This window comes from Sturnira hondurensis, unplaced genomic scaffold (genome assembly GCF_014824575.4).
Source record: "Sturnira hondurensis isolate 20B ecotype Veracruz unplaced genomic scaffold, ASM1482457v3 Scaffold0004089, whole genome shotgun sequence".
NCBI lineage: Eukaryota > Metazoa > Chordata > Mammalia > Chiroptera > Phyllostomidae > Sturnira > Sturnira hondurensis.
In genome coordinates, this window is record NW_028076720.1 from 50,178 (window position 1) to 62,352 (window position 12,175).

Genomic DNA, 12,175 nt, shown 5'->3' on the forward strand with positions numbered 1-12,175 from the left:
AAATAGTTTTTATTATATTTTTATAGTTACTGCTCTTATATAAGAAAGTTATTTTAATTATGTATTTGTGAAACTAGCCACCTCACTGAATGTTATTAATTTTCAATAATTTCACAATTTATTGTAATTTGTGGTTGAAAATTATACCATCTTCAAATAATGGTTTTGTTTCTTTTGGCCTATTTTTTGTTATTTTAAAAACAGGTTGCTCTAAGCTTTGTTTTGGTACAAAACATTTTATGATACGGTACAGTCCTGACTTCTAATTTAAAAACGATGACAAAAACCAATACTTAAAGATCACAGAAAAATTGTCCTTTATCAACTTTGTATTTCAAGCCTACAGTACCCTTTAAAACCAGGGACAAAACTGACTGCTAACGTTATTCTCATTCCTCCAGAAGTCTTGTCAGGGTCCACCGGTTATTGCACAAAAGACTAGCCCACACACCTAGAGTACTTAAAGGCTCTGCACTATGGGGCAGTGACTGGGTGGTCCTGGCCCCTGCCCAAGGGTTAGGCCACATGGTCCCCAAGGCCTGTGGGTGGGTGATGTTCCCATCACCTAAAGAACCTCCCTGCGTCTGGGAGTCTCCCTCTGTCCTGGGTCTCAGTATGCACAAGGGTCAATGCAGTCAAGGTCGTGAATGCCTGCTGTCCTGGAGGGCAGTGCCTGGGCCAGCCTAGCTTTTCCTGTGCCTTCTCCCTCTCCCAGGAGCGCAGGGCCAGGATACCGCCTAATAGAGCACCAGAAAGCTCTTAGGTGTGTTCTCTGCTATAAGTTCCTGAACCAGAACCACAGGTGGGCGAGAGAGAAAAAAAACTCAAAAGTCCAAGTGGCACCTGAGTCCCCCTCCCCAACAGGACCCTTGCCTGACAGGAACTTTGGAGCAGGAGGCTGGTGGAATCACTGGCTTTCTTGCCACTGCAGAGACATAACAAATTTTTATTTCCTCCACCATTGTTTTGAGATTGTTAGTTATGAAAGAAAGCAAAGGTTTTTGTCACATTCTGTTATTGTTGGTGGCACTGAGCTCAGTGTCTCAGCATGAGAGAGAGAAGATATGAATGTATTACCCAAGAGGTTAGAAGAAAACACTTTAGTCCCAAATTTGAATTGGAAGTATCAGTGTGAACCTACGGTGTATTTCTATCTTAAGAAGATGTTCCCTAACTATCCACTGAAAAAGCCAGGGAAACATGATTAGCTCATTAGTCATGAGCATCATTTCCTACTAAAAGGAACAGGGAATATTAGAAAATTGGCCAGTGGCAGCCAAAAAAAAAAAAGCACAGAATGAATCTAGAACACCTTTTCTTACCAGATAACAAGGATGCTATCAAAAGACTACCCAAATTTTGTCGAAAGAAGTCAGGAGCAACTTACAGAGGTTACAGCTGACCATATAGGACAATCTGAAAATCAAGCATAAAAACATTGCAGTTTTATGTTTAAATTTTTGAGCTTATATTTAAATATAAACATTTTTAAAAATGAAAAATACACCTGTCATACAGCCCAGCAATTCCACTTCTGGGTATTTATCTGAAGAAAACAAAAACACTAATTCAAAAGAGATATGCACACCTATGTTCATTACAGCATTACTATTAATAGCTAAGATATGGAAGCAATCTAGATGTCCATCAATAGATGAATGGATAAAGCAGATGTATATATGTGCAATGGAATATTATTCACCAACAAAAATAATTAAATCTTGCCATTTGTGATGAGAGTGTATTATGGACCTAGAATGTATTGTGTTAAGTGGAATAAGTCAAAGAAACATATGACTTCACTCATATGTGGAATCTAAAAAATAAGTGAAACAAAATAGAAACAAACCCATAAATATAGAGAACAAGCTAATGGTTGTCAAAGGGATGGGTGGGGTGTAGAAATTTAAAACAAACTACTTGGTTATCATTGGAGTATTAATATTGAGCCAGCTCATTCCTTTTTTTTTTTAAGATTTTATTTACTTTTAGAGAGAAGAAGGGAGGGAGAAAGAGAGGGAGAGAAATATCAATGTGTGGTTGCTTCTCATGCACCCCTCACTAGGGACCTGGCCCACAACCCAGGCATGTGCCCTGACTGGGAATCAAACAAGCGACCCTTTCTTTGCAGGCTAGCACTCAATCCACTGAGTCACACCAGCCAGGGCCAGCTCATTCTTTTGAACACTTACAAACAAAGGAAATAGTCTAGCATTTATACTTTTGTTTTTATATAAATGTTTGGGGAACAAAATAGCAGGTGAGAGGAAGTTTTGATACAGGGTGCAGCCAAGAGGGGAGGCCCAAAAAGGGATTTGGAATGGGGCCCAGAACTCAGGGTGTCCAGGAAATATTAGGAAGACATATAAGATGTCCTCACCCCATCCCCCCTCAAGTATGAGTTGGGGGAAGGGACACATGGAGCAGGAACATGCAGAGCTGTTTTGTACAGCCTCAACTTTGCAGCTAACCTCTGGCAAGGTCATTTAACATATCTATAACCTTTAACTGACTGCATAGATATGTTAAATAGCTGTGGCCATGCTCTGAGCCAGGGTGATGGAAGTGACTTCCCCCCAAGATGTAACTGGGGACAAGTCCCCCAGGTGACAGCACCTGCATGAGAGCTTGAACAAGATTGGCTCCATGACATGGGGTCATATCTGCCCAGACTCACGATGGCAGCCCAGTAAACTTGGAATCATACAGAAATGCTGGCAGGTGCAACTGATTGTAGGGTGAATCAGGAATGGGAGTACAGAGGAAGATTGGCGAGGGGATTTAAACCCAGATACAGCAGCCATTGAGAGAGAGCCACACACTTTTGGCCAGAGTGCAGACCCCCGCAGCTCTGGTGGAGAGAAGAACCATGCGGTTTTGATCAGAATCAGGACCCCTGCAGCTTTGGTAGAAGAGGACCATGTGGCTTTGGGGTGCTCCCTTTGGTCACATGACCTGGGAAGCAGGAGAGACTTTGCCTGGAAGAAGGGTGAAAGAACTCTTGCCAGTAAACCATGAGAAGGTGCCACATGGCTTTGGATTAGAGATCCTGCCTGGATGGCGACATAGCTGACAGGTGCCAGGAGCCTGAATCATGGACGTGTGCTTCTTTTCCTGAGATACAGTACCCCAGATTAGCACAGGAGGAGAGGGAAGCACTGTGGGTAGGTATCCAAAGAGGACTTTGATATCTTAATGAAGACATTAGGTCACTACTTTAATTCTGTATAGCATTAAGTAAACATTTCCTTTCCTTTTCACAAATCTCTAGCATTGAGAGACGTCTTTCCTATCTGGCAGTGGACATAATGAACCTGGTAGGGGGTCCTTTCAATAATAGTATATCATGATCCCCCCCGCCCATGTGTATGCTGTGTTTTGTAACAGTTTCTCTTTATAAAAATATTCTCGACAGTGAATGAAGAAGCAATAATACAATGAAATATTCATGATTTTACAACCTGTAATGACTTCATGGATCTTAACTTTGAGTACCAACGCCTGCCTGTTAACATCAGGGGGAAAAAAGAGACAACCAGACATGCCATTTTATTGAAGAACACAACACCACTATTGCGTAGTCTTGCTAAAAAGTTGAACTTGAATCTGCCCAAGCCTCTAGATCCACATTCCATTTTATTTTTTTATTTTAATTGTTCAAGTGTAGTTTTCTGCCCTTTACCCCCATCCCAGCCCACCTCCCCAGCCCTCTCCACCTCCCTCCCATCTCCACCACCCCCCTTGTTATTGTCCATGTGTCCTTTATATTACTTCCTTCAAACCCTTCCTCCTCTTCCCCTGAAATTTCCTCTCCTCTCCCCTCTGGTCACTGTCAGCCTGTTCTCAATTTCAGTGTATTTGGTTATATTTTGCTTGTTTGTTTGTCTTGTTGATTATATTCCTGTTGTAATGGAATTTTATGCAGCAGAAAGAAAGAAGGAGCTCCTACTCCTTGTAACAGCATGGATGGAACTTGGAAAGCATTATGCTGAGTGAAATAAGCCAGGTGATAAAAGACAAATACCATATGATCTCACTTTTAACAGGAACCTAATCAACAAAGCAAACAAACAAGCAAAATATAACCAAAGACAATGAAATAGAGAACAGGCTGACAGTGGCCAGAGGCAAGAGGGGAGGGAATTTCAGGGTAAAAGGGGAAGGGTTTGCAGGAACAAGTATAAAGGACACATTGACAAAAACAAGGGCAGGTGGAGATGGGAGGGAGGTGGGGAGGGTGGGGGTGGGCTGGGATGGGGGTAAAAGGCAGAAAACTGTACTTGAACAATAATTAAAATACATACATACATACATACATACATACAATTAAAAATTTTTTAAAAGAAGGAAAAAATAAACATTCAACCAGAACAGAATGAAAAAATAAGAATACAAAAAAATGAGGAGAGGCTTAGGACCCTCTGGGACAACTTGGACCATTCTAACATCCAAATCATAGGGCTGCCAGAAGGAGAAAAGGAAGAGCAAGAAACTGAAAACTTATTTGAAAACATAATAAAGGAGAAGTTCCCCAAGCTGGCAAAGTGAATAGACTTCAAGGAAGTCCAGGAAGCTCAGAGAGTCCCAAGGAATTTGGACCCAAGAAAGCACACACCAAGGCACCTCATAATTATACTACCCAAGATTAAAGATAAGAAGAGAGGCCCTGGCTGGCATAGCTCAGTGGATTGAGCGCGAGCCTGCGAACCAGACGATCACGGTTCGATTCCCAGTCAGGGCACATGCCTGGGTTGCAGGCCGGTTCCTTGCAGGCTAACTACCAGCAGGGGATGCACAAAAGGCAACCATACATTGGTGTTTCTCTCTCTTGCTCCTTCCCCTCTAAAAATAAATAAGTAAATAAAATCTTAAAAAAAAAAAGATAAGAAGAGAATCTTAAAAGCAGCAAGAGAAAAGGAGACAGTTACCTACAAAGGAGTTCCCAAAGACTATCAGTCGATTTCTCAACAGAAAACTCAGGCAAGAAGGGGCTGGAGAGAAGTATTAAAAGTCATGAAAGGCAAGGATCTACGTCCAAGATTACTCTTTTGAGCAAAGGTATCATTTAGAATGGAAGGGCAGATAAAGTACTTCCCAGATGAGGTCAAGTTAAAGGAGTTCATCCTCACCAAGCCCTTATTATATGAAATGTTAAAAGGACTTATCCAAGAAAAAGAAGATAAAAAATATGAACAGTAAAATGACAACAAACTCACAACTATCAAAATCTGAACCTAAAATAAAACCAAAAATGAACTGAAGAAACAACCAGAACAGGAACAAAATCACATAAATGGAGATCCCATGGAAGGTTATCAGTGGGGAGGCAGAGTGGGAATGGGGGAAAAGGTACAGAGAATAGGTAGTAGAAACGGTAGATAAAAAAATAGCAGGAGGTTAAGAATATGTGGGAAATGTAGAAACCGAAGAACTTATATATACAATCCATGGACATGAACTAAGGGGTGGGGGATGCAGGGAGCAAAAGAATAAAGGGGAGGAATAGGATAACTGTAATAGCATAATCAATAAAATATATTTAAAAATATAAAAGCAAAGAAAAGAAAACTACAGCCAGGTGGGAACCACAGGTGGAGAAGGCTTTTCATCTTCCCTTTGTGGGTGGGACTCTCCTCTGAGGATGCACAATCGATAAGGATATATGATAACAGGATGCAAATGAAGGGAATGATCCTTGTCAGCCTTACTTCAATCACAATCATCACCTAGAGGCTCTCCCTCTAGGGAGCATGCTTGTGCATTTTCCTGTCCCCTTCGTCTTCCCCCCAAGCGTATTACCTTTGCCTTTCCCTCTCCTATGCTTTAAGGGCCCTTGTTTTGCTTCTGTAACTTGTTTCCTGAGCCTACACCACCCAGGTGGTTCATTTCCACTACCTCTGTAACTTCCTAAATAAACTTTCTCTTATAATTTGAAAAAAAAAGATCAGATCATTGAGGAGAGTTTCAGAAAAGGAAGTGAGTCACAGAAGAAGTGGGGGTTGGTGTTGTCTATTCAGAATGAGACTTGAGTCATCAGCAGGGTGTGCAAAAAGACATCCAGGTTGGCAATAACCCAGAGGACCAGAACACAAAGCTGATGAATCATCTTTGCTAAGTAGAGTAAGGGGTAGCATATGGTGACAAAGCAGTCATAGACCATCACAGCCAGAAGGAAATTGTCCATATCCACAAACACGAAAAGAAAATAAATCTGCATGAGGCACCCAGAAAAAAATGTTCTGAATCCTGAGTATGTGATCGGACAGCATCTTGGGGACAATGGAAGAGATGCAGATGTTCATGAAGGACAGACTGCTGAGGAAGAAGTACATGGTAGTATATAGGTGGGAGTCTATGCTGATGCCCCATAGGATAAATAGGTTTCCTAGGACCATGATTAGGTACATGCTCAGGAAGAGGAAGAGAAGGAGCAGCTGCTGGTGGGACTGCCTAGAGCTCCAGAAGGAGAAACTAGGATACATTTGACTGGTTTGCCCTCTCATGAGCCTGGCAGAGATGCAGAGAGGCAGGGGTCACAAACCAAGAAGGTAAGGGTTTGGATGCAACAACCCAAGCTCTGGTGATGGTCATGTTAGTGACACCTGTATGTGAGTTGCTCTGTCAGGATCTTCCTCTCGTCCCTACACCCTCAACTTCCAACTCCGCGTCCTAGATGAGGCTGGTCCCACTGGAATCAGTTTTAAATTTTATCAAATATAACATAACAACACAGGCACATACAGATCCTTTCTCTGTCATTATATAGGTCTCTTTTAGTAGCTCATAGAGACAAGAGAAACAAGTTATTACTGAGTTCATCTCAAGCTCCAACTGATGGATTCAGGACTCTTATTCCCTGGATCTGGAAGGAAGCTCTTCAAAGAATTTCACTCATTAATAAGAAATATTGACATCACTGATATAATCTTACCTGTGAGAAGCTGTTGCTGTTGCTGTCAAGTGTTCGCCTTTGAGGAACTGGCCAATGCTTCTCTCTATTATAAGGTTTGGAAAGTCTTGAAAATACAGGTAGTTCCTGAGTGGGTGAGAATCAGGGATTCATGACCTTAGCCCTCTGTGCAGGAAGACTTTTGGGGGAAATTAGAATTGGGCATTTACAGTAGTTTCCATGGCTGCTGGGACCAAATTCCCTGAGAACCTCATCAGAGACAAGCAAAAAGAACTGCCCCACCTATTTGTTGATCTCTGAAGACTCAACGATGACCACAAAGTATACTATTGAGTCCTAAATCAGAACTTGGAGATAAAGCAATCTAGGTAAAGACAGGTCCTACAGAAAATTTCCAAGACCTCATTGAATCGCCTTGTGAATCTAGGCTTGTGTTTATGGGTTTGAAAATTCCATTATTAAATGTTTTTCTTCTTATTTTCTCCTTTCAGAAACTGGGGTTACTATAGTATAATCTGAGTGAATCTCATTTTTTTCTCATATGTGGTCATTTGCTGTGTAAAAAGTTAATGACCTGTTTGCAGATAGGAATGCTGGGCTGGGGACTTGGCATTACAGGCTTAATCATTTAAAGTATTTGGTGTGAAAGACAACCTATTTATGATTGCAGGGAGAGATATATCAGAGAGAGTACAAGCATGCCATTACTGAGAAAATCCAAGATCCTGGAATAGATTTCTTTTAGGATGTCTTCCCAGCTCACAATGAGTCACCTTTTTCTGAGAATGATCCTCTAATCCAGAGTCACAGGGCTGTGGGCTCCAGTAGCACAATTTATACTGCACCACCTCCTGCCCAATGAGGATTCATGATCGAAGACGGGAACTGGGAACTGAGGCTAAGGCATGCAGGTCATTCTCAGTATGATTTGGTCTAGATATGCAGGAGTTTACAAACCCTCCAAAGTGCATCATAAATGAAGATGCAAAAGTTTTTTTATGATAGTTTTCCAAGTCCTTTTCTGATGATTGGCTACACTGTGGCCTCACTCACAGTTCTTAGTTGAAAATAAGAAAAAGCACATTTTGCTGAGCTATGCAGAGAATTATTTCTTGAAAATGATAATGGATGCCCTTCAAAAACACCGAGCAGCTGAAGAACCAGACTCAGAAGGTCACACACAAGCTATAATGGCCCAAAGCATGCCACAGAACTGGTTTTACGAGCACACCAGTGATTCCTGTGCCTCCAAGCATAAATGTCATAGTTCATGGCTTTGACACAGCTGTCACTGGACATAGGCTGTCGCCAGTAGCAGTGTTGCCCTGGGAATTCATTTGGCTACAGTGACAGCCACTGCTAGTGGGTTACTTGGTTTCCTCTTCTTCATGTCAAACGCTAAGTTAAGATATCTGATGGGTAGTCACATGCCCACATTTCAGCTGCAATGGAAGCTGGGAGACAAGTTATTCGAGATTTTCTTACATAGGAGGAAGGAGGCTTTTTACCCAGCCAGAATTATTAGGGAAGAGATTACCTAAGCTTTGGAAGGGGTTACAGAAGTTGGGAAACCAAAAAGCATGCTAAATGCTCACTGAAATACACCCCTCCAGTAGCACAATATTAACACATATGCCTCTTACCAATTTACCCTTCAGTAGAAGTGAAATTTTCTGGCCAAACATAATGCAACTACCCTTCTTTCAAGAGCAGTACATCTCAAAATCCCATCAGTTACTGTATCCATGTCCACAATCAGCATCTCCTCTATGCCAGTCATCATCCCATCATGACAACCTATAACTTATGAATTGAACTTGAAAGCTAACCAATAACTGTGTACCCTGTGTGTATATTAAATAGAACAAATGGAGAGAAAAAAAGTGGCTGTGACTCTTTCACCCTGAAGTGCCATAAAGGGGCACTCTGAGGTTGGCACTCGCAAACCTAGAAAACTAGGGTGTCCCATGAGCTTTCCACACTCCACCTAGTCCCAATCCTCTAGGTCTCTGTTCCAGCAATCTGCCCTTCCTGATTAGGAATGTGTTAAGGATTTCCATCTCCTACTACCACAGGCTGGGACTGCTGGAGGCCAAGTGTGACTTCCAATCTGATATCCTTTCAAAAGGTGAAGTTGGGTGGGGAGGCAGATGTGCATACACGTGTGTAGGTGGCTTGGATCCTTCTCAGGGTAAGGGCTGAGCCCTCACTGCTCAGTGTGACTTGAGGACCAGGCACTGCCTTGGAGATTGTTGGACATGCATTATCTCAAACTCCATCCCAGACTTTCTGAATCAGAACCTTCACTTTAACAACATCCCCAGGTAATTTATGTGCACGTTAATGGTTGAGAATCGCTGCTTTAAGTTTCCCAAGTTTTCTGGTCTAGAAGGCAATGTTGGTGTGTGTATTTGTTTCTGCAGATGGTGGCCTATACTGCAGACCTAAAGGAGGTGTTGAGATTTGAGCTTTGTGAGTCAGATTCAGGATCTTTATGACACTTCAGGCAACACTTGCCACTTAATCAAGATGATACCTAAATGTATACATAACAGCCCTGGCTGGTGTGGCTCAGTGGATTGAGCACGGGCTGTAAACCAAAAGGTCGCCAGTGCGATTCCCAGTCAGGGCACATGCCTGGCTTGCTGACCAGGTCCCCAGTGCGGGTCACGTGAGAGGCAACCACACACTGATGTTTCTCTCCCTCTCTTTCTATCTTCCTCTTTCTCTAAGAATGAATTAAAAAATTCTTTTTAAAAATGTATACATAACAAAGGAAGGAGGAAAATATGACTGAATGATGTAGTATTCATTTCTACAGGTAGTCATGAATTCTTAGTTGATAGTAATCATTTTCCTGTCCACAATCTAATTCATGTTCCTTTTGTCTTTAGTAAGCACCTCAGTAGCTCAAGGTTATTAAACTGATGTAGTAACCCGATATTATCCCTATAGTAACCCTATATTAATCTGATATAGTAACCTAAACTTTCATGTTTGAGAGACCTGGTGCCCTTTTGATCTTACCCATATAAGATTATCCTAATCTTTCAATAATTGCCATCACTGGACATGGCAATTCTGGAATTCTCTCAAGGAGCTATATCCATCCATAATATTCTCTGCTACCATTATGTAGCAGCAAAACTATTTTCTATTGATAGTCAAAATCAAAACAATATTAGAATCACCTTTTTGGTCAGTTTGTCCAGTAGCAAATGGAGCCCAAACTGGCCAGCAAGAAGTCTCTCCAGAGCCCAGTGTTAAGAAAAATTTCACAAGCAGATCATTTAAGTATTTTGCTGCATATAATGCACACTCACATTTTTGTGCTCATTATGCATGCAGTGTAATCATTATATCCATGTACAGTGTGCATCCTTATTTTTCTCTCAAAGATTTGGGCAAAAAGGTGTGCATTATACACGGCAACACATGGTACTTCTCCCTCTTGTTTCTTTACCTCATAAATTCCTGGCTGGGAGGAAGTTCAGCCTATATCGGTATGAAACTGGTATTAAACTTAAACTGTATCCTGTAAAACACCACCCCTTACCTCGCATGGTAACTTCAACTGGTGACAAAACTGGTCTTTAAAAGACCATATCTCTATTCCATAGGGTAGGCTGCTCCTGGTGATGGTGTACAAGTAAGTACCAATGAGCCTCATCGTTATTTTACACATAGTTACTCTATTGTCTAGTAACAAATTACCCCAAAACTTAGCTACTTAAAACAGTAGACATGCATCTCACAAGTTCCATTGGGTCAGGAATCTGGTAGTGGTTTAGCTGACTGGTTCTGGGTCAGGGCTTCTCATGATATAGCCGCCAAGTGGTCAGCAGGGGCTCAGTCATCTGGATGCTTGACTGTCCAAACTGGCTTGCTCACAGGGCGACTGGCAGGAAGCCTCACTTCCTCACACGACTTCTCCTTAGAGCTAACTCAATATGTCCTTGCAAGGGAGTAGCTGGTTTCCCCAGAACAAGGGATTCAAGAGAGCAAAATGGAGGCCATATTTTCTTTTATAACTGAGCTCCAGAAGTCACACACCACCATTTCCACAACATTCTATTGCTTATACAGTACTATGGACTGTGTCCCCACAACATTCATAGGTTAAAATCCTAACCCCCAAAGTGATGGCATTAGGAGGTGGGACCTTTGGGAGGTGATTGTGCCATAATCAATGGGATTAGTACAAAAGAGAAATGAGAAAGCTCTCTTGTCCCTTCTGCCATGTGAGGTTACACTGAAGATATCACCATGTATTAATCAGGAAGTGAGGTCTCACCAGACACCAAATGTGCATCTTGATCTTTGACTTTGCAGCCTCCAAAACTGTAAGAAACCAATTTCTGTTGTTTATGAGCTACCCAGTCTATGGTATTTTGTTACTGCAGCCCAAACGGATAAAGACACAAAGTCAGCCCAATTCGAAGTGAGAAGGGATTACACAAGACTATGATCATCGAGGGCCATCTTGGAAACTGGTTACTACATCCCTTTTATCATCAAGTCAGTTTCTTGGTTAGAAATGATGTTTGTAAAAAAAAAAAAAAAAAAGCCCTGGCTGGTGTAGCACAGTGAATTGAGTGCGGGCCTGCGAACCAGAGGATCGCAGTTCGATTCCCAGTCAGTGCACATGCCTGGGTTGCAGGCCAGTTCCCATTGAGGAATGCACAAGAGGCAACCGTACACTGATATTTCTCTCCCTCTCTCCTTCCCTTCCCCTCTACAGATAAATTAAAAAAAAATTTTTAAAGAAATGATGTTTGTAAGATGCCAAGTTGACAAATAGATTCATTCATTTCTAATACACAACCTATCAGTCTTTCAACATCAGGTTCATTAAGTGCCTCTTCAGGATCATTAATTTCCCTTTCAGAGTATTTCTGAACATTCTCAGATACAAATGCTCACCATAGATTTTCTACCTATATTATCGCACATGACTTTCATTGTGTCATCTTGATTAAGGGGTAAGTCTTGCCTGAAGTGTCATAAAGATCCTGAATCTGACTCACAAAGCTCAAATCTCAACACCTCCTTTAGGTCTGCAGTATAGGCCACCATCTGCAGAAACAAATACACACACCAACATTGCCTTCTAGACCAGAAAACTTGGGAAACTTAAAGCAGCGATTCTCAACCATTAACGTGCACATAAATTACCTGGGGATGTTGTTAAAGTGAAGGTTCTGATTCAGAAAGTCTGGGATGGAGTTTGAGATAATGCATGTCCAACAATCTCCAAGGCAGTGC

At 41.7% G+C, this 12,175-nt stretch overlaps 1 pseudogene; it reads right to left on the bottom strand.

The window, feature by feature from the left end:
* Positions 1–737: 737 nt before the first annotated feature.
* Positions 738–8,690, bottom strand: LOC118985113 (olfactory receptor 1F1-like; annotated as a pseudogene).
* Between the last annotated feature and the right edge of the window lie 3,485 nt (positions 8,691–12,175).